General features: G+C 44.8%; 1 protein-coding gene across 1 annotated transcript in view; it reads right to left on the reverse strand.

Moving 5' to 3' along the window:
- LOC105699010 (protein RRP5 homolog) overlaps positions 1-21922 on the reverse strand; it is a 70606-nt gene extending 48684 nt beyond the window's left edge. The window contains exon 1 of the mRNA XM_023432634.1: positions 21804-21922. The gene's annotated coding sequence lies outside the window, so the exon portion shown is untranslated. The remainder of the gene's footprint in view (positions 1-21803) is intronic.
- Positions 21923-22161: the final 239 nt, after the last annotated feature.

The following is a 22161-nucleotide window of genomic DNA, read 5'->3' on the forward strand; positions in this document are numbered from 1 at the left end:
GAAGTGCACCGGACCCAGGCTCTGCGGCTCGCTGAAGAGCGATGACAGGAGCGCCTGCATGGAATCGTCGGGGCAATCCTGGTCAGCCTGGAGAGCTGGCGGGCTTACGGTGAGTCAAGCCTCACCTACCGGCTGGTGGATCAGGTGGTGGCTGGCGGATGGCGCCCTTCGACACCCCAAGGGCGGCCCCCATATTTTAGACGATGCAAGCCCCATAATACCTCTGCACTTCCTCCGGGGGGGGGGGGGGAGCGTACGTTAGGAATTTCCCCTCATATAAAAAAGGTCTCTTTAAGGAAACTATGTTCCAAATCTCACGACTAATCTCATTTAAACGAGTTCTAGAGTTGTGCTGCTCTGGACACCGGCGATCCAAGAGTATCAAGCCAAGAAGAGACGGCTGCATTACTACAACCTGTGGACAGGAGGCTTCTAGGAGACCTCGAACCCTAGAACACGTGACGGGCGGAAAGGGTTCACGCACAGTCATCTGGGTGATCGATCTAAGTAGAACGTCGCCGAACTTGGCCACTAATTAAGCCAGGTACAGACCCTTTCGCAAGCTCGGGTCACTTTCATTCTTCATATTAACCTCGTCATTCGTCCCAATTCAGATTATGTGAATTCCATGCCTAGCTCCGGATAACCGGATAGATTAAGTCCATTTTTATATCTTCGATCAGGCATTCCAATATATCGCCTTGCGCTAAAATCATGCGAATCTTGTAATTCTAAACGCAAGAAGCATATTAAGCGTCTAGTGATCTACTGCCACTGACCGCCATATCGCGTAACCCGAAGCTCCGCGAAGCAACGCGGAACAAAACCGAAACCGTAAAAATGAGAGTCGAGGATCCAGACGGATCCCTACGACTTGTAGAAATTCCACCTGACAAGAGGAAAACACAGTTATCCTCGTCAGCTTATGGACAACCTCCATTTATAGAGCCCCTCTTCAGCTCCTCATTCCAATAAATCCTACCAGAGGATTTGTCTAGCCGCTCGACCCTTCTCCTCACAACAACATTTAAATCGTAACGTAGACGTATGAGGTAAGACCTATTTAGGCAAAATCCAAATCTTTCCCCCGGCCGCCACGTAACAATACTATTGAATCAAAGTAAGCAATATTGGACACAATTCCTGTGGATATTCTACCAGCAAGCCCGAATTCCATCTGCTGCCATTTCGAATGATAGGGTTATTCGGTTGTTATCGTATGATCTGATCTCCACTATTTTCCTGTCTCCCTCAGAGGGATCTCTTTCAAAACCTCGTGGAAACCAATCTTCGCGGTAAGATGTTTTCTCTTCCAAATCGGTGCTCCTTCGAGTAATAGATCGTTCCTCGACACATTGATGAGCTGATTACATTCACGTGTACATTCTTCGGGATGACTTATTAATCAAACGCTGCTCAAAGACCTTTTTTGTAAATTTTCCGAATTTATCATGTCGGGAGATTGTGAACCAAAATCAGAAAATTGAGTTGCGCATCAAACAAAGAGTACATTAATATAGATCTGATAACGAGGTCATAAAAAAAAAATGTTATCCTCGGGATGATCAATCCGTTTTCTTTCGATGGGGAGAGGATATCTATCGATTGCAAGGTATCTCTGTACTCCTCTTCGATACTGATCGAAACTAACAAGGGAAGTTCCCTAACCCGGGACTACAAAAAATTTTGAAACTTGTGGGACATTTACAGCGTGCCTAGGTGAGTACTAAACAACTTTCTTTTCGGCGGAAAATGACATTAAAGGGGTGAAATTATCCCCTAAAAATTATTCGATTTTCAGATTTCAATTTATTTCTCGCAAATGATGAGAGATACGGCCGAATGTCCCCAATAAAAGATAATTCTCCTAATAAGGGTTACCACATTGTGAAATAAAAAATTAAATTTAAACAATTGCACAAAAGTATTGCAAAATTGTTATTAACAATTTTCATCAAGTTGGTTTCTTCATGAAATATTACTGTACGGTGAAAATATAGCAACGTAGGCTCGACACAATTTTTTTTATTAACGAAATTCACGCGTTAATTGTGAATAAACCCTTCACAAGGACTAACGGTTTTCAGATTTTCATCACATGGTTTCGATACATTATTCGTGATACCAACTAATTTCGAAATACATAACAATACAGACTGAACAAAATCTATTAAATATATTAAATATATGATAGTTGTCACATAGTAGTAGTAAAAACATATATGATACATGTGACTTATCCACAGATAAAACAGAACGAAAAACTTGTTTTTCTCACTTGTCGAAATTGGAATGACAAAGATATATCATTTCTCATTGTGCAGAGTACTCATCATTGCATATCGTATTAATGTGGCTACTACTATCTTATTTGTCTCATTAATCTCATAACATAATATGAGTATTATGGGTATAAGTGCTGGGTTTTTTGCGACATTGTCAGTTTTAAAGAGTGTAGTGCAGAGCGTCTTGGCTGACAGTCGTTTATGAAAGTGGATTTAATAAACCGCGTAGCTGTTGTTTTTCTGCTGATGAAAACATATGGTGTTACACACTAATCGCAAACATTTCCTAATAGTCATGAAACGCAATTGCATGATTTTTTGAGCGATGTAATTAGAAGAAGTCAACAAGATACATCGTTTTCCATTGAAAACGACGTGACCCTGAAATTTCAAGAATCTTGTAGAGCGCATTCGATTAAATTTGTCGACGATGTTTTACCACCAACGCGCATAGAAATATTAGAAACTATTGAAACTGAGGACGAGTCATGTGTGCTGGAAGAAGGGGGTATAGTTCATTTGACCTGTGATGTCACGTATCCCGACTACTGACTTCTCCCATAGTGTCGAGAGTGGTGGGTGTATGCAAGAGCGCCAGTCGCAAAAGAGAGAGGTTTTTTCGCGAGAGAGACGGATCTATAGCGCTACACCGGCACGCGTGTCGCTGATAGCGATAGCGGCCATGAAAAAAACCACGTCTGCGCCGATGACGAGGACTGCCATTACGAAGTAGGAGAGCTATGCGTATGCGAGCGGCGCATCGCCGAATGAGATAGCTCCGTAGTGAGAACGGCTATTACAAAGAAGGAGGGCCATCCGTACGCGAGTGTCTTATCCCTGAATCAAATGAAAGAGTCGGAGGTGATTTAAGGGCCCGCGTATAGCCGCTAGCGAGAGCGGCCATTACAAGTTGGAAGTCTATGTATACGCGAGCATGTTATGACCTGAATGGAAAGATAGCCGACTCGTTCGATATGAAGGAACGATTTGAAATCAATTTCTCGCGTCTTGCATTACAGCAGCTAGTCTCGAGTACGCTGACCCATAATGCGTCACGCTCAGAATAGGCTTATTAAGGTTAAATGAAAGAAATAATAATAATAATAATAATTATTCAGTTGATATTTATTTGTTTTTTTAACCAATTGACGAATATTTACGTAAGGGTATAGAGTTCCTTGTTACGAGGCTACCCGATTTTCCTCAAAATAGAGAGGCGCGCATTCTATTAAGTATGAGTCAGTTACCGGAAGATAAATATCGAATCCAAAGCAACGACAGTATCGTCCGATTAAACCGAAAAAATAACAACGAGTAGAACAATCATCGAGGAATGTTTTGGCTTATTCGCACGCCATCCACATCGAACTGCACTCTGGACTAAAACACGGGACCTGCCCTTCCGTCAACATAGTGACTACCTCAGCACGTCCGATCAAGTTCCTAACAACAAAATCCAAAAACAAGGAAACGGACGCTGTCCTCACGGGCATCTCAAGTATAAAATCTCGTATAAAAGCGGCACCGAAAAGCAGCAGCCGTCAGTAGTATAGAAGAGTTTAAGACAGCGTACAGAGCAGTCTCAGGAGCGAGGCTGGGGAGCTCTCTGAAGAGCTGACCGTACCGTAGTAACAGTTGTGCGTTTCGGTACTCCGACATCCACAAGCCAACAGTGAGAAGAACGACGGCGCTGCGAATTCCGGACAAGCGGGAGAATCTTAGGAAGCTCCAACCCTAGGGCACGCCCCGGTTTTAAGGCTTTCACGTGCAGTTCATCGCAACCGGCAGGACGTAGAAGAGACGTCACCGGAAGTAAAAGCCTCTGCGAAGCCAAGGTACAGGTCCTCTTCGAAGAGTTCCACTCTTCCACACTTTTACTCTTTTATCACTCTACTTTGAACCCTATTCCAAATTACTAACCCGCAATAAAATTCGGTATCTACATCCCGGTAACAACTATCAAATTCTAACTCTTCAACTATGAATCGCAACTCATTAGCCGCCCTTTCTGAATAAGGCAAAGCGCACCTTGCAAGCAAAGAATTCCGCGTCAGCATTCCGCAAGGCGCTAGCGCGCGGCCTACAAAGTCCTTGGTCTCGCTTCGCGACGATCTGCTTAGCGCAGCACATATTTGCACACCTTACTCCCGTGGACATTGTACCCCTTATATCATAAATAGAACTGTTTCATTCAATACAACACAACGACTTGGTCCTCCCGAAACCTTAAAATCCTCTTGTGTCCTCATTGCAACTTTCCAATACCCTTTGAGGACCAAAAAACCTATCGATCCCACCAAAGAGGTTGATCTAGCCGCTCGGGTTATCCTCTCCATATCTCTCAAATAATAAACTGGTTACGTGTGCGTACGAGTTAATATCTCTACAAACAGTATACCGCTCCGAGGAATCTACAAAATTCCCCCGGCCTCGCTAGCCACTCGGCCGCCACGTAACATCCTCGAAAACAGTATCGACGTTAAACAGATGTTTGCATATCTTGTGTTTCTTGAGTTCTTCGCCCCCAATGACGATGTTTCTTAGTTGATCGCGTCCTTGGTTGGAGTTACTCCGCATTATGGTCCAATACGCGTTGACGGCATCGACGAATTGCTCGAGGTAACGGAGTCGAAGATCCACGACAAACCGGAGGCTCTTTAACCCATTGAATGTGGGTTCCTTCAGAATGACGGTAGATTCGCAGGGTTTGCGTTTTTTCTTCGGTGGTTCGCCGGCGTTGCTGCGTCTATGCTCCGTAGATGCATCCTTCGACACTCGTTTATCGAAGATGACAGCCTCACCACCCATGCAGCCGATTAACAGCATCGTATGCTTTTCCGTGAGCATTGGCTGCTCAAGCGATTGGTAGTCATCGGAATCCAGGTACGCGGTGATTTTCTCAAAGTTCTGCAGGAGTCGTCGCCACACATCGACATAGAAAGTCACTCCGTGTAGGCCGCTGGAATTTCCCAGCTGAACCGTAGCCACAAATAACTCCTTTCCATCGTTGCACGCTGCAGTTCGACTCGTATGAATTTGGAGTACAAAAAATTCAAGCCGTTAAAGCCATTAAAGCTCGACGTCTAACTCTCGAATGATGAAGAATACGGGGTGCTTTGTCGGTATTTATAGACTGTAGAATACTGCTGATGCGTCGATTTATGATATTGTGTAAAGTCCGTTGCCATGGAAACTGCACGATAACTAACGCGATTGACAAAGTCGCTATTCTGTTCCTTTCTACTAGCTACGTACGCAGCGTAATATTTACGAACTACCTTATCATTATTTACAGTATCCGCTGAAAAGCAATGTAGGCTACAACAGCTAGACATAAGATGAAGAAATACCAAGCAGAATTCCCCGCAAATCGTTCTGAAGCAACTTATCGTTAAAATTGAAATATCGGGAATTTGTTCAGAGTACTTCCAAGTGTTGGGGCACGATAGATGTCAGTCCGTAGCTGTTGAAGTAGTCTTCTCGTTCGTCTCTGCCGACGTGCATGGCGATCCAGTGGGTTCCGGGTTTCGTGTGATCATCGGTGTTGACCACGAGAGATGCCGGTTTAGTCCACACCTTCGGTATCTTGTCAGCCGGATACACGCCGATAGTCCTGGAGGGTAGTCTTCTCAGCGCCTTGCGAATCTCCACGCTGTTCATGGAAGGGGCGTACACAGTAAAATCGGCTGGCCATCCGTTTTCCGGGAATGCAGTTCGTTCGACCGTTGTTGTTGTTGTTCTTGCTCGGCGAGCGGATGGTTTTCAAATAAAGCTCGTACCCCTACCTCCGTTCAATTTAACAACAACAACAACAATAACAACAACAACAATAATAACGTAACAGTCCTCGGCCCTCACGAAGTAGCATAGTCACCATCGCCATCTGGCTCGTCCACCCGTCGTTACCTAGCACAGAAGGTTTTCGTTCGTAGCCCTCGAGGGCGGTATCCGCTGATATCGTGGCGGTAGTGATTCAAACGGCACAGCTCGGGTGACAGTCGGTCTGCTGAGGATCCCTTTGACGCACCAGCCACTCGCGTATCCGCTTCGCATTGTATAGCGAGCACGAAAAATGTTTGTTCGCTTTGCGGACACCATGGTATACGTACTGATCGTCGGCTTGGGGGAGATTTTTAAACGCCGGGCACTCCTCCGACTCCTCTAAATTTATAATCTTCCGGTTCATGATATTTCGCAGCAGGTTAGTCTACTCGCGCCCACGCGCGAATATTCGGCCGGTATGAGGGTTGATCGCCCGTAGATTTTCGTATAAATTTTTTGCCCAAACGTCCCCGTCGAACCACTCGATGCCGTAATGATGGCAACTTAACCAATTGTTACGCAACCGAGAGCAAGGCGGCAAATCGTTGAAGGGGTAGGGCGGTGTGATGATCCAGTGAGCGAAAAAATCGCTATACACAGCGACCATGGCTACCTCCGTCGGGTTGAAGAGCTCCTCGATGTCGATTACGAGGTCCATCGTTACCAAAGTCGCTCGGGAGACTGTGCGACCACCCACCCCGACGTCCGCGTAGACTTTATGATAAAATAATCCTTTATCGCCCCCACACCTCTCACTCTCCTTAGCCATTGAAATCTATCAGCACGTGGCGCGACGCGTCTCTTTCCAGAACATTCTCGTACTCAGCATAAACGATGCAATTTACCGTCGACGACCGATCATCCTCGAATCGCACCTTGTTTCTTACGCTACCATTCCAGATGAGATTCCAATACGAGTTTTCATTGGCCGAGGGATCGAGTGTCAGGTCAAAGGCAACGAGGAAACAGCCATCGGGATATTTTTCTCAATCGATGCAATCACCTTGATCGAGAAAATACGTGTCGGTACCTGAAAACAACGTGTGGTACGCATCCACGTATAGGCGATTCTTGGTAAAATCCGGCTGTAGGGGTTTCGACGGTACTTGAATACCATCCACATGCAGGGACAGATAATTGATGTTGTGCGCAAAATGGAAAATCTTGAGTTTGTGATCGCCATTGAAGGCTCTGTTAGCCACGAAACCGAGAATGATTCGTCTCCGCAATTGACCGAGAATCGTGTTGACCAATGTTTCACCGTGCAAACCGGCCTGCATGGACACGACCTTCACCTCTACACGCGTGGGCAGATACTTAGCCGTGGTTTTGGCAAACGCGCGCTCGTGAGACAATAGTATTCCGGGGTTTACGTTTACTCTGCGTACGAGCAGAGTCGCCTCTAGGATGTGTACTTTAAGCAATTCCGTAGCGTCCATGAGACAAATAGAGTCGCGGGTGCGCACTAGACGCAAACGTATCTCGACACCGTTTATCAAAAATCGATCTTGATTAAAAACATCGCAGTGTAGATGTTCGATAAGATCGGTGGGGCTCCCAACGATGGCCAAAACGCAGCTTCGTTTGTGACCCTCGTTTTCGCCGTCTATTTTCCTCTTCCTCTTCCTCCTACTTCACGTCCAGTTCGTGACGCGAGATAGCAAATTCTTGCTGATGACGTCCTTTATCAGCGAAATGCAAGTATCGCCGTAACACCTGTTCGTAAAAACGCCATTTTTCTCGATTGCTCATACAACGAGGCGTGCGCCCCTTCGTTCTGTGGCTCGCAAGGTGGATTGTCATCGCGATGACTGCGATCAAGTATTTGACAGAGGGAAAGGAGGATCGATTCCTTTACGACAACTGTCGTCTCGAATAGACTATGCCATCTACTCGTAGCGTTAACCCTGCGTTATCCATGCTTTATTCAGACACGTAATTTTATAAACAACGTGGAAACTGAAAAATGATGGAATTTCAGAGTTCCGCGGTTTAAAATAAAACGAATTGAAGGCATTGATATTAAAGCAAAATGATGTAAAGAGAAATTTAGCAAATAACAAAAACTAAAATAAGCACAGTAAACAGAGGGAACACGAATAGAAATAAAATTCTATATTGCCGAAGGAATCGACATTCTTGCAATATGATATTATACGCAAACAAGTTGTAGCACATTTCGCGACAGTCGAATAGCCCCGTTACAGTCGAAAGTAAATTTAAATGGCCAATATTTCGTTATATGAATTTTCTGACAAACGTGACACATGGGGGAAAAGGGAAGGAGGAGACCAAAAATAGGTTTTCCTTCGTCGAGGTCGGCTAGGCTCGGCCGCCAGTTCGGGGCTCGAGGGTCCTTGACGTGACGTTGTTTCTTACACGTATGGGCTGCATAGACCCCGGGCTACCATTACCCCTCTCAAAACTCCGGTCTTGGGCCTTCTACCCCTTGTTGCGAGGGTTTCTATATCGGCTCCCGATAATCGGATTAGCATCAATGTTTACACGCCGGCGAGGAAGACTCTCTCTCCCTCTCTACCCCGAGCTGCGGTCTCATCCCTTCAGGAGCGGCGTTCTCCCTTGCTCTCCCACGGATCTTATGCCTTCCAACGACGTTCTCGCTTGCAGTCGTTCATTCTCAGGCCTTATCGCCCATTCCTGCCGCGGCTCGCAAGACGGATTGTCATTTTGCAACGACCGCGGTCAAGTAATTAACAGAGGGAATGGAGGATCAATTCCTCCACGAGAAATGTCGCCTCAAACTAACCGTGCCATCTACTCATAGTGTTAACCCTTCGTTGTCCATGCCTTTTTCGGACACGTAATTTTATGACTCGTATTTGTATTTAAAATGCAAGTAAACAATTTAATCTCATCTGTTTTTGCCAATGTGGCTATTTCGAGTCACGCGTGATGTTTAACTTTTCCGAGAGTTGATTCAGTTGATAGAACAAGTATCATTCTGATCGACTCTTTTCTAATATTCTTATTTCTCTGGAAGTATTTAATTTCAAACTCAAATAGATTAAAAATCTACTTAAAATTGGAAATCCATAAGAGTTTATTGTTCTTATTTCAAATACGAAATAGAAAATGGTGTTTTATGTTTTGGATACCTATTTCTAATGAATTCAATTTATATAAGTTACTCAGATTTGCGTTTATAATATATTCGGATAAGAAAAGTCTTTCTTACGTTTACAGGTGCGCATTTACATGCTCATTTAATGATTTACAGGTGTCTATTTACTCAAGGAATACGAAGAATGGTGTAGAACGTAAATGTATGACAGACATGAAATAACGATTTCGTTTCTATGCCCGATAGTTGATGCATCGTAAATTTTCCTACGGTATTTCACTGTATATATATTTAGAAACTATTTCTTTTAAGCTAAGATAAGATTCTAATTTCGGTTCAGTGGATGGAACAATTGAATCGCTAAGAAACTTGTTAAGTTCGAATAAAACATGTTTTATTATATTCATTAAAAAATTCTATAAATAATCTTTGAACAAAAACTACGTTACGTGGGTCAGGGACTCACCACAATAATACTTAAATAATTTTCAAAAATTGTTATTGTTTATAAATATTTATTTTCTTTAGGAAATCCATTTTGCCCCTCGAGCGATTCAAATTCCGCGCTGGTCTCGTCGCTAGTACGCCGCACGGCCGGGGAGGGCAGTACGGGCAGGAGGAAACCATCTACGAATGCCAGTGTACCCCCACCACACCCTCCACATACGTCTCCCTCGCGTGATAAGCTCTCGCGCTCTAACGTAACCCCACCACTCTCGGCACTGTGGGAGATGATAGGTGGGGGTACGTGACATCGCAGGCGGAATCAGCGCCAGTGACGTTATTTGTTTAGTCTACCCAGAGTGGTTGCAGTACTACTCATGCCTGTCTTTTGAGTACCCGACTATGATTTTTCCTAGATTCGGGGGTACAGAGATGCGTACGCAACATAATTTACCAGGTGTATAAGCTTAAATCGGCTGTTTGCGCATAGATCGCGGTAGTGAGTATATTAAGTTACTATCGATAAGCCATACTTTTGTTGTGTACGAGTTTGATACTTGTCAACGATAATCAGTGCACATCATCGTCAAATGCATACAACAACAGACATTTCTCCTTTGGTAATCATGTCTAGTTTTTTGCCAGAAAAAGAGCATATGGGGGAAGCTCTGCTTTTCTGTTTCAATTTGAAGAAATCGGCTGCCGAAACGCATCGAATGCTTGTGGAGGCCTATAGCGACAGTGCATCTTCGGAAACAACGTGCAGAGATTGGTTTCGTTGGTTCAAAGACGGCAATTTTGACCAGAGCGACAAGAAGCGTGAAAATCGGCCCAGGAAGGTTGAGGACCATCAATTGCAGGCTCTTTTGGACGAGGACGGTACCCAATCGCAAAAAATGCTTGCTCAGCAATTGGAGGTTACTCCACCAGCCATTTCCATGCGCCTACGTGCCACGGGAAAGGTTCCAAAGATAGGAAAATGGGTGCCGCATGAATTGACCTATAGGCAGATGGAGCGACGCCAAAACACATGCGAAATCTTGCTCGCCAGACAAAAAAGAAAGTCGTTTCTGCATAGGATTGGGAGTGCCGTTAAAACGTGGATGTTTTTCGAGAATCCTAAACACAAGAAATCGTGGGTTGATCCCGGCCAACCATCAAAATCGTCCGCGAGACCAAATCGCTACAGACGGAAAACGATTCTATGCGTTTGGTGGGATCAGCGTCTACTATGAGTTGTTGAAACCTGGTGAAACTCTCAATGCCCAGCGCTACCACCAACAACTGATCAAATTGCACCGAAGAAAGGTCGGATTATCAGCGAACACATGAGAAGTTGAATTTCCTCCACGACAACGCACCATCGCACACGTCAAAAAAGGCCCGAAACAACTTGGAGGCACTCAACTGGGAGGTGCTAGCCCATGCCGCTTATTCACTAGACCTGGCCCCTTCCGACTACCATCTGTGTTTGTCGATCGGCCACGCGCTCACTGAGCAACACTTCGATTCTTACGACGACGTCCGACAATGGCCCGATGAGTGGTTCGCCTCGAAAGAGGAATTTTTTTGGCGTGGTATCTACAAATGGCCCGAGAGATGGTACAAATGTGTAGCTAGCGAAGGCCAGTTCTTTGAATAAATAATTTTTTCGCTTTCTATGAAAAAAATCGTGTTTTTCTGATAAAAAAACAGCGGATTTAAGCTTATACACGTGTTAGATGCCGGTCCAGCTTAACTCTTGTAATTGCTCTCGAAGGGTTGAATATTAATTTTAGTGTAAAAGCAAGAGGTCTTCCCGCCGTTTCTCTTAATAACGTTTCCCCCCTCTTTACACGCTGGCTCCGGTACGATAGTTCTTCCATCTGGCCGACAAAGTGGATATCTCGCTGGCACGCGGTAGGCGAGGAAGGTTTTTTTAAAGGTTCCTGGTTCATGCTCACAAGAGAAGTTCCCCAACCCGGAAATTCATACAATTTTCAAACTTGAGGGATATTTATAGCGTGCTTAGGTGAGTCACAAACAATTTTTTTTTCGGCGGAAAATCATTTTGTAGGGGTGAAATCATCCCCTAACAATTATTCGATTTTTGGTTTTTATTTTACTTCTCGTAAACGATGAAACTCTTCTTAAGGATTTTTAGATTTCCTTAATCTGGTTTTAGTGAACTGCTTGTAACCCCAACCAATTTCTTATTATTATAGGAGGCATTTGAGAGAATTAGAAATAATAACTTTTATTGAACGACGACGTCAATCGCGTATTCTGGAATCACTACGAACATTCCTACAAAGAATCAGTTGCCACTATCTTATTATTAATTAAAAAAAAAAAAGTACAACAAACCTTCTGAAGTAGCAGTAGTAATTACTTTATTCTTACAAAAAAAGACCTCATAATTATTTTTCATGTTCAACCTACTAAAGTTATGAAATCAACCGTTGCGGACAAGTTTAGAACAATCTGACCGCTGTACCGATGGCCTTCTAAAGTAGTGAAATCAGTTACCGAAAGACAAGTACAAATACAATTCGATTAATAACCGTTCCTATAACTTTGAATTGTTAATATATTGTATGAAAGTATCCGTAAATAAGCTTTCAAAAATATCTAACGATGTATGCTAGTATGATACTTTCATGGTCTATCATTTCCCTCACTTTATGGCCTCCACTCGATTCTATAAGTGACTAATCTTTATTCTGAACCATTTAAAGGGTTGCTAACCGCAGTATCGAACTTCTCGGGCCCCCCGCATGCGAATGTTTTACTTCAATATACTGTTTATATGGCAGGTTCGAAACAATATGTAGTTAATCTGCTTCACGCGTCCTCGGCATTCTGTTTGGAACTTCGTGATATGTAGGATTTCTGACATGGAAAAGTATTAAAAAATTGTAAAATGATCTATTCATGAATTTTCAGTAAATATACGTGGAAAGTGCACTTATAAAAACTATGATTAATGCGCCATAATAAAAGTACAATGATGTGCATTCGGATTCAGAGCGTACGAAGCGGTAAGTAGTTAGTCAGTCCAGTTAGTCTCTTCAAGTCAAGTCAACGTCGACGTCCGTCGACAACCTTGAGTGGAGCTCCTAGTCCTCGGTACTCCGTTCCTAGCGAGTCAGAGACTGAGACTGCCGGACTCCCTGTCGAAGACCATTTATCCTGCGGGCCGCAGTTGTGCCACCCGGTACTTCAGGGATCCCAGGACACCAAGTCAGGAACAGACGGCGGCACAGCGACTTCCATTGGACGGGAGGCTTCTAGACCTCGAACCCTAGGGCTCGCCACGGAACGAAGGTGTCCACGCGCAGTCATCCGGCTGGGTCGATTAAAGGAGAGTGTCTCCGAATTCGGCCACTGATCAAGCCAGGTAGAGGATCCTTCGCCATCTCAACTCATCTTCATTCCATTCGAGTTTACTTCTTGATCCCTCATCTCCGACAAAAACGAATTCTAACCCTTATCACGATTTCCGTGCCTTGCTCCGGTAAAACGGATAGATTAAGATCACATTAACTTTCTTCGAACAGCTGAGCTCGAAATCTCAGCATCGCGAGATAGATTAGAGTCACGCGTAGACCGTCATCAAACAGCAAAGAATTTCCGCGTCAGCACTCCGGCGTTCAGTAACCTACCGCCGCTAAAGCGCGCCATCGCGACACGTGAACCGCCGCGACAGGGAAGTATAATAACCTAGAGAAAATTAGGTCAAGGCACCTCGGGTGCCTCTCCTAGCTGATTGTAAATTAAACCCCACGGACGAATAAATGCAACCGTCATAGCACACTAGCCCACATTGCCATTCGTTCATACCCCCTTTTCAGTCCTCACTTCCCTAGATTCCACCAAAGGTGGAATCTAGCCGCTCGGATCAATCTCCTCGCAACATTAGAATATTCGTTATGCGCAAAATTAGGGTAATCCCTACTCGAATCTCTCCGGCCTCACATCCACTCGGCTGCCACGTAAGAGTATCAACGTTCCCAGGTTGACAGTATCGGATATTACCTAACGTAACACCAATATGCTGTTTTCAGTCTTACAGATAATTTATAATTTCAGGCTGTTATCGTGTCTAAAACTACAACTAGTCATTAGATTCGTAACAAAATCGATCGAATTTGAGTTCTTGATTATTTCAACAATTTTCTTGAGTGTAGACGAGGAACGCGAAATTTATATAAGAATGCACCGGTAATTTAACACCCATAAATGATAAAATAAAAGTTCTATTATTTAAACATGCCACGTTTCTAAGCAATATTTGCCATTAGAGAATTCGAGTCACAATTCCTTCATCATGGCATTCTTTCACTATGTTTCAATTGTCTTCTGAACACTTTGTCCACATCTGCAATCACATTAGTTGCAATTGACTTGAAATTAGGTAAGTGCAGTGTCTTAATTGTGCTGTTATGGCTTAAACTATATCTCCCGTGAGAAATCCTAGTGTCCGCAGCGACGTTCGAAAGAAGTCAACCAGATGACAGGTCCGGTGGACTCCTGTGAGAACTCCTTACGTTTGCAAAGACGCAAAGGGAAGTGGGGGACATAATGAATCAAAGGACATACAGAAGAAGAACGGTTAGTCACCGGACTTGAGCCAGATGTAAATTATCCTTAGAAGTCAAAAATAATCCGAAGTTGTACTTAAGAAGTAATAAGTGTACAACCCTTCAATCTTCTCTGTGGCATAACAGTACGACGGGATTTATTAATTCCCGACCGACAAACCGTTACGCGCTCTTTACGACAAGGATAGGGGCCAGACAGAGTTCATCCTGCTAGAGACTCCGCTTTTCACTTTTTGACGTCACGTCTGCACATGCGCACTGCGGAGTATCGCTATCACGGCTGTACAATCACTACGAGTATTTCCAGACGGACAGACCTTAATGGAGGGTCCGGCTGGCTACTCAGCCCCGCGAGGGTCACTAGCCTTTTATGGCACGGTCGAGGTGGGGGGTCCAGAGATACGTTACGAGAGATTTGAACTAAGACCGATAAAACAATGAAATGGCGGATCAAGATTTCTAGGAACTCAAGAAAATTGCAAAAATAAGTTGCTCGGTTCCTTCGAGATTAATTTACAATAGTTTATGCAGCAAAACAACTAAAAACGCTTGAACTTCACGTAGGGAACCCCGCTCATGGCATAACACCCTAAATTGAGAGGACTTAATCCGTGCTCCCCTAGACATTCTGGTAAGGATCCGATACTCTGCAGTACGAGAGGGGAAGAGAAAAGGTCCGCCGGCCCGAAATACAGCGTCTACCAACTCCCGCACACTCCGATCGTGCACGCAGCAGGCACATTTATGACAATTAGCGGGACGCTTCTGTATGGGAGCGCACTGCAAAATAAGCGGCGGGCGTCTCCTCTCAAAAACAAGACAACAGAACGAACGAAATTACACAGCAATATTCCAGAGCTTTCCCCGTTACGATCCTGCTCCTAGCAACAGTTGTGCCGGTTTCGTATGTTCTCAAGGCCGGGTAGGCCTTCCACATAAAATCGGCGAAACTACGCGATCTGCACTGCTATAGGGAGACTCTCATCAGCTCTCTTAGTTGAGCTCCGTTATCGTGCGAATTTTCTTCACCTATCGTGAAATAAGCTGCATTGCGCGGATCGGAGTGGACGAGAGTAGCATAGGGTCGTATCACGAGCCGGTTGCCTTGCCATAAACACGCATTGAGAATTTTTAACAGGACGGTAGGCCTTACCAAAACGTCTGGACAACTCGTTGATATCCTTCATGGTAGGGTGTTGTGTACTATCGGAATTCCCCGCGGGGAATTCTTTTCCGTAGGTCGTTTTGGAGAATAAATCCCATAAGGATTAGAAGTACAATACATGGTTGATAAAAATGTAATCTAAGAAAAGAATGGGTCAGCAGGATAACAAATAAATTGTTACCTCCTAGATTTTCCAATTTTGGTCTGGCAATTTGATTTTTATGTTCTAATTATTTACCGTTTAGATTTTAACACTAGAACTACCAATTCCAGTCAAAATGACTGGACTCAGATGATCCACAACGACAAAAAAAATCGGCCGGTAGTTCTAGTGATAAATGCATTGGAAATTTATGCCAACCAATTAGGTATCAGTGTTACCGACCTAATCAGTATCAAGGCTCATTACTTATATTTTATCACATTGATACCACATTAATGACGATTGCTGTGAAGAATGCCACGAAACGAGTAAACTATGAAAAGACGAAATATCATCAGTAAAAAAACATTGTTGCCGTGAAATTATTACTTGACTAGTGAATTAATCAACGATGGTGACCGGGGTCTTGAACCGCTGCCTTCAAAAGGGTGAGTTGCCACAGAGTGGAAAGGAAGCTCACCTCGTCATACTAAGGAAGGGGAATAAATATCTGGAGGAGCCGAGCTCGTACAGGCTAGTTTGCCTCATAAACACGTGGCAAGCTGCTAAAAAAGGTGGGCCTTGCGCGGCTCGAAAAATCTATCGAGAAAAGCGGAGGACTGTCCGAGAAGCAATCCAGCTTCAGGAAAGGCATCTCAAGGGTAGTCGCAATATCCAGGATCGTGATGACCGGGAAAGAGGCGGTCATGGGCACATGGAGAACGAAGGAGGCATGTCTAATGGTAGCCCTAGACGTAAAAAATACCTTCAACAGTGTAAGATGAGACATGGTGCTGAGGGTAGTGGATGAGGTGGCTTCCAGATACTTGAGGAGATTTATGAGAGGTTATTTTAAGGACAGAGTACTGAAGCATGACGAAAAGAAGTGGACGCTAACTGGAGGGGTGCCGCAGGGGTCGGTATTGAGGCCGATACTGTGGAACCTCGTGTACCAGGGACTCCTCAGCGTGGAAACACCGGCGGGAACACAACTGATCGCGTTTGTGGATGATATCGCGTTGGTTTGGGTGAGAAAAGAAGTCACAAGACTGAAAGAAGACAGAGGAGGCGCTGAGGCGAATCGATGACTGGCTGCAAGAGCACGGGCCGAATCTAGCCCCGGAGAAGACGGAGACAATAATACTCGTCCCGAGGAGAAGAGGGGAGGAGGCCCTTTGCCTGTAACTTCGAGGGAGGGAAATACCGTGGAAGAAAGACAAGGATGGACTCAAGTATCTGGGAGTCACCCTGGATACGGGAATCAGCTATACCACACAAATCAGGGAGGCGACCAAGAAGGGGGCGGAGGTCATAAGGAACCTCATGCGGTTAATGCCGAATCTGGGAGGCCCGAGGGCTAGCAGGAAGAAAATCCTGTGTTCGGTTGCCATATCGGTGATGCGGTATGGAGCTGCATGTGTGGTCCGGGTATTTAGGGACCGAGAGAGTTAAGATCGCCCTGGAAAGGATCCGCAGGAAGGCAGCGTTGAGGGTGATATCAGCCTGTCGAACGATGTCAAGCGACGGGGTGGCAGTCCTGACAGGGGTGCCACCCATGCATCTCATTGCGGGAGAGAGCGGAGGTCCATGCGAGTGTCAGGGAGAGGGAAGGAAAGGATGAGGTAAAGGCGGAGGTGAGGGAGAAACTCCTGGAGAAGTGGCAAAGTGAGTAGTACGTATTCACAAAGGGACGTTGGACGCATAGGCTGATCCCAGAGATCAGGCTGTGGCTCGATAGACCACAAGGAGGTCTTATTCCGGGTCACTCAGGTTTTGACTGGACACGGCAGTTTCGCTAAATATCCGCAGAAGATAGGCACAAGGAAGGACGGAATTTGAGGATAGTGATCCACAGTGGTGGCCGGGGAGTGGATGACGCTGGAAGAGTGTGAGGCGTGGGAGGAGTGGAGGACTGTGTTATAACGGGACTTGGAGACCAGAATTACGGTACCGCTGACACTGAGCGACGATAGCAACTGGACAAACGTGCACAGCTGGATCCAGGTCGTGATGGCGTAGAGAGATGGAAAGCGCAAGGGCGAGACAACAGTGGCAGCTTTTGCAGTCACTGTAAGCTCATCAGTGAGCTCTTCCTCCCTCGAGCCGGTCGGCGGATTTCCCGCCGATGACGAAGGGTTCTGACTGGCTGGTCTTGGACGATGATCCTGGCTGACCTGGGGCTCGATCAGAGTCGTGGCCCCAGGTGTCCCTCCGCCGAGGAGTTGCCCTGGGTGGACTCGGTAGTCCAAGAGGCGCCACGTGATCCGTATGATTGTGGATCTTTTTTGGCCCGTCCGCCGCACTAATATATGGCCACGGACGGGCTCCTCGGGGACACAAAGACGCCTGTCTCGATGGTGTCGGCATTGTCCGGGTGGTTGTAGATGGGCCCCTGCCCGCCGGTCCGGCTACTGGCCGGGAAGTCGCAGCCTTCCTCGCGGACGGGCCTCCTCACGCCGCCAGGGCGAACTGAGACCCTGCCCCCGCGGGTACAGATGGCCCGGGGGGGGGGGGGTTCAATGTTTAATTTCATGCCATACGTGGATATCACGAGTTTGACTCGTGATCGACATTTCGGGCCAAACGTGAATATTACGAGTCTGATTCGTTATCGACATTTCACGTCAAACATGAATATCTCGAGTCTTACTCGTGGTCCAAGTATGAAAATCTCGAATGGGATCAGGTGCCCCCATGCAAGCGTGCACGTGCTACCTAGGAGATAGTGGTGCTTTTCGTGGTACAGATAACATCTCCAAGGTAAATAAACGTAGGCACTTAGCGAGACCAAGAAAACTTCAGTCGTTCTTCAGTTTGTACCATTCCGTTATACGAGGTGCACACGTTTCAAACAATCTGCTCTACAGAACGTGATATTCTTGACCATTTTTAATTTTGTCAAGCCCACCAGCAGGTATAAAAAAAAAGCAAAATGACTAAAAAAGCAAGTTCACGTGGGAGTTTGAGTAGTGGAAAGACTTCCAATGTTTCAAGCTGTCAATCGATAGATAGTGAAAGTTATAAACAGTGATGAAAATTCTAATAACAGCAGCGTCACTGTGCCAGTGATAAATCCCGCATAAAGATCAATTACATATGACAGTGATAAGGAGGAAAATATCAGACCTGAATTGAGTGGTGAATGGAATTGGAAGGAAATTGATAACAGACCAACAATTTGGGAATATTCCGAGTCTCGTGGTGTAAAAGACTATGTTTTAAACCAGTTAGGCACTAATGACGGATTATTAGATTTATTTTCTGTTGTTTACGACGAAAATTTGTGGGACATTGTTGTTACGCAAATAAATCTTTAGGAGGAACAAGTAGTGAACAATGGAAGAAGAAGGAGACTGGATGATGGTTGGTTTCCAGTTACTAAAGATGAAATGATGCCCTATTATGCGCTGTGTATTTTGATAATGCAAATCAAAAATCCAAATATACAAATGCATTGGTCTAAGCGGCAAGTGATAGAAGCACCTATATTTGGTAAAGTAATGTTGCTCAAAAGATTTACCCAGATATCACGATGTTTGCATTTCTCGAATAATGTAACGGATTGCAATACCGACCGCCTTTACAAGATAAGACCAATCATTAATTGCTGGAACGACAAATTTAATAAGATTTACACACCGGATAAAAACATAAGTATTGATGAGTCATTAATGCGATATAAAGACCGCCTAATGTATAAACAATTTAACCCATACAAACGAGCCAGGTTTAGATTAAAAATATATAAACTATGTGAAGCAAATACTGGATTCTGTAGCAAGTTTAAAATATATACTGGTCAAGAGAAAATAATCCTAAATAATAGTGCATCAGAAAATGTGATGGAATTGGCAGAATCGGTACTAAATAAAGGATACACATTGTACATTGACAAATGGGATTCCTCACCCGCTCTCATTTTAAGATTGCACAAACAAAAAACAAATGTTGTCGGCATCGTGCGTTATAACAGGAAAAATATGCCGAAGGATCTTTCAACAAACAAGTTAAAACCAGAACATCTACACAGAACATGCAATTGTTAGCTTTTTGATTAACATGGTTGTTAGCTTTAAGATGGAAGGACAAACGTGCTGTCTATATGTTGATATCGAAACACGCATATGTGGAATTGACCGAAGTGAGGGACGAACGAGATAGGACGACATTGAAACCCAACTGCGTGATTAAGTACAACAGAAGAACGGGAGAAATTAACCTCAATGACCAAATGTTGGCATGTTTCCTCATTATAAGGAAATACCTCAAAGGTTATAAAAAACTTTTTTTTACATGTCTGACATGGCCCTCGACTAACAATATATAAAACTTTCTAAAACAGAATCCTTTAGGCCCAGCTCCACAGCTTGAGTTAACGGAAGTGTAACTGGTTAACACACGGTTTAAACCAGCTGTAAACCACTTTAACTTCGATTAACTCAAGTTGTGGACCTGGGTCTAAAGGATTCTATTGAAGATGTTTATAAATGCACATCCTCATCTGCGCCCTTTAGTCGATAATATCATACGATATGAGGTAATACTAAAGCACTATTTTCGTCTGTATGTATATCACGAAACCAACCTCACGTGATTTTGGAGGGATTCAGTCCCTAAATCGAAAATCTTCGAAACATATCCCCCCTAAATCGACTCCGAGGATCTCATACAAATTATCAGAACAAAAAAATTCCGGTCGTATGATCGAGTTCCGGCGATTGGTTGATTAAAATTGTAACGATAGGACTCGGGGTGCGCGGGTTAGGTGGCGTCCTCGTGCGCCGCGGTCCACGTTCGGGTCTCTTCCCGCGACAGTGGTCCGCTCGGCGCGTGTGAGTATCCCCGAGGAGTAATGTCTGGGTGGAGTAAAGTATTCTTCACTCGATAACAATAACAGAGTTTATTGGCCTGTGATTGTCCGTTGCCGGTCGCCGTCACTCGGTTGCGGTCTGAAAGCGAAATTGTTGGAAGCAGACCGGATACAAGCGGTATCGTACTTAATTCTAATTGATAAAAACTCTACTTGGTTAATGAAAAAGTGTAAGCGGCGGTTAACTATTACTGGTTTTACAATGACTTATTCGTTAATGGCGGTGATGACTCTAACCCTACTGCTCGAACTCCCGGGTCGCAGAGGCGACACGATGGTACAGGTTCGGTTCGTGTCGTCTCTTGTCGGAATTATATTCGGAGATGCGAATTCGCGCCTATAGTGATTCGAAGTCTCGTCTTGCGAATCGAGTTTGAGAGTCTATGTGTAGACAGGTTTCTTCCCTTCCTACGACTCTGCCTTGCTCTATTTTCCCGGGTCTCTTATAGTGCCCGGGAGGCTCGCGCACCTGCGAGGCCGTGGGTCGCCACGTAGCGGCCGCGGCGGGTACTAGTTGGCCGGCGTCGCGCTTGCGGGAACCTGGCGGCGGGCTGCGGCGCCGGGCTGCGGTGCCCGGCCGTAGTGCTGTGCGAGTGGTGTGGCTCGGCCTCGGGCGCCCTTGGTCCGAGGCACACAGCTCGCTACAAAATGAACAGGTGACGAATAATGCTTCCAAGATCGCGGTCAGTGACCGCGCTGACCCACTACTACCACGTATATTAGGCAACAGCGATCCTTCGACGAGGTACTGACGCCGTCCCATTTTAAATACTCTTCTCAATTATACGTTTTTTCGCGTTTTGTTCTCCTTCCGACGTTTGTACACGACCAGCAAAATTGGTAATAATGTGAATAAATTAAAGTTACATTGTTTTCGACAGAAAAGTCGGCGCTGGCGCCGGTTATGCCGGTACGTGTGCAAACGGCCTAACTGCTCTAACGAAGGCTATTTATGAAAGACACAATAAAGACGGTTTCATTTTAACTGACTAATATATTGTCTGTATATTAACAGTTTAAAATATTAACTGACAAATGAAAGCGCAACGTAAAAGGCTGAAAAACAATGTTAGAATTTTGTTAGATAATACGCACTGTTTTAACCATATTAGTCCGCTCAATGTCAGTAATATGAAATTGTGAGTACGGATCCGCCAAGTAATACTCAGAACAATAAGGAATCCCCTTAACGTTTTACATACTGATAAATGACAATTAAATAAACTTAAATGTAAAATGCTGTAATGACAAAATTAATGAAGGTGTTGCGTCAGCACTCTTTACGAAATGGTTACAAACCGGTAACCCGAAAGGTAGCTGTTACGTAGGCACTCTTTACGAAATAATCGCAACCCGATAACCCGAAAGGTAGCCGTGGAATTCCAGAAATTAGCACGCAATAGGACATACGGTTGCGAAAAGAAGTCTTGAGTCCGCCTGACGAAGATCGACGCTACTGACGCAAGTCGACCAGGTCGCGATCAACCGGCCCGAAGCGCATCCTGATGACTGCAGTACATCGAACACCCCTGCAATCCCTGAAATGGAAATGGGATTTTACGTTTCCGATACCTATTTCGAATGAAATTAATTCATAAGAGTTGCTCCGATTTGCGTTTATAAAAAACTCGGATAAGAAAAGTCTTTCTTATGTTTACGGGTGCTCATTTACATACCCATTTCAGGTGAAGTGAAACACGTCGAGGAACTTCATCAACGTCGATAAAGAAGATTTTTCTAAATGCCTACGTTGCCGACGTTCGTTTTT

Source organism: Orussus abietinus, unplaced genomic scaffold (genome assembly GCF_000612105.2).
Source record: "Orussus abietinus isolate OABI.00-Male unplaced genomic scaffold, Oabi_2.0 scaffold370, whole genome shotgun sequence".
Taxonomy (NCBI): Eukaryota; Metazoa; Arthropoda; class Insecta; order Hymenoptera; family Orussidae; genus Orussus; species Orussus abietinus.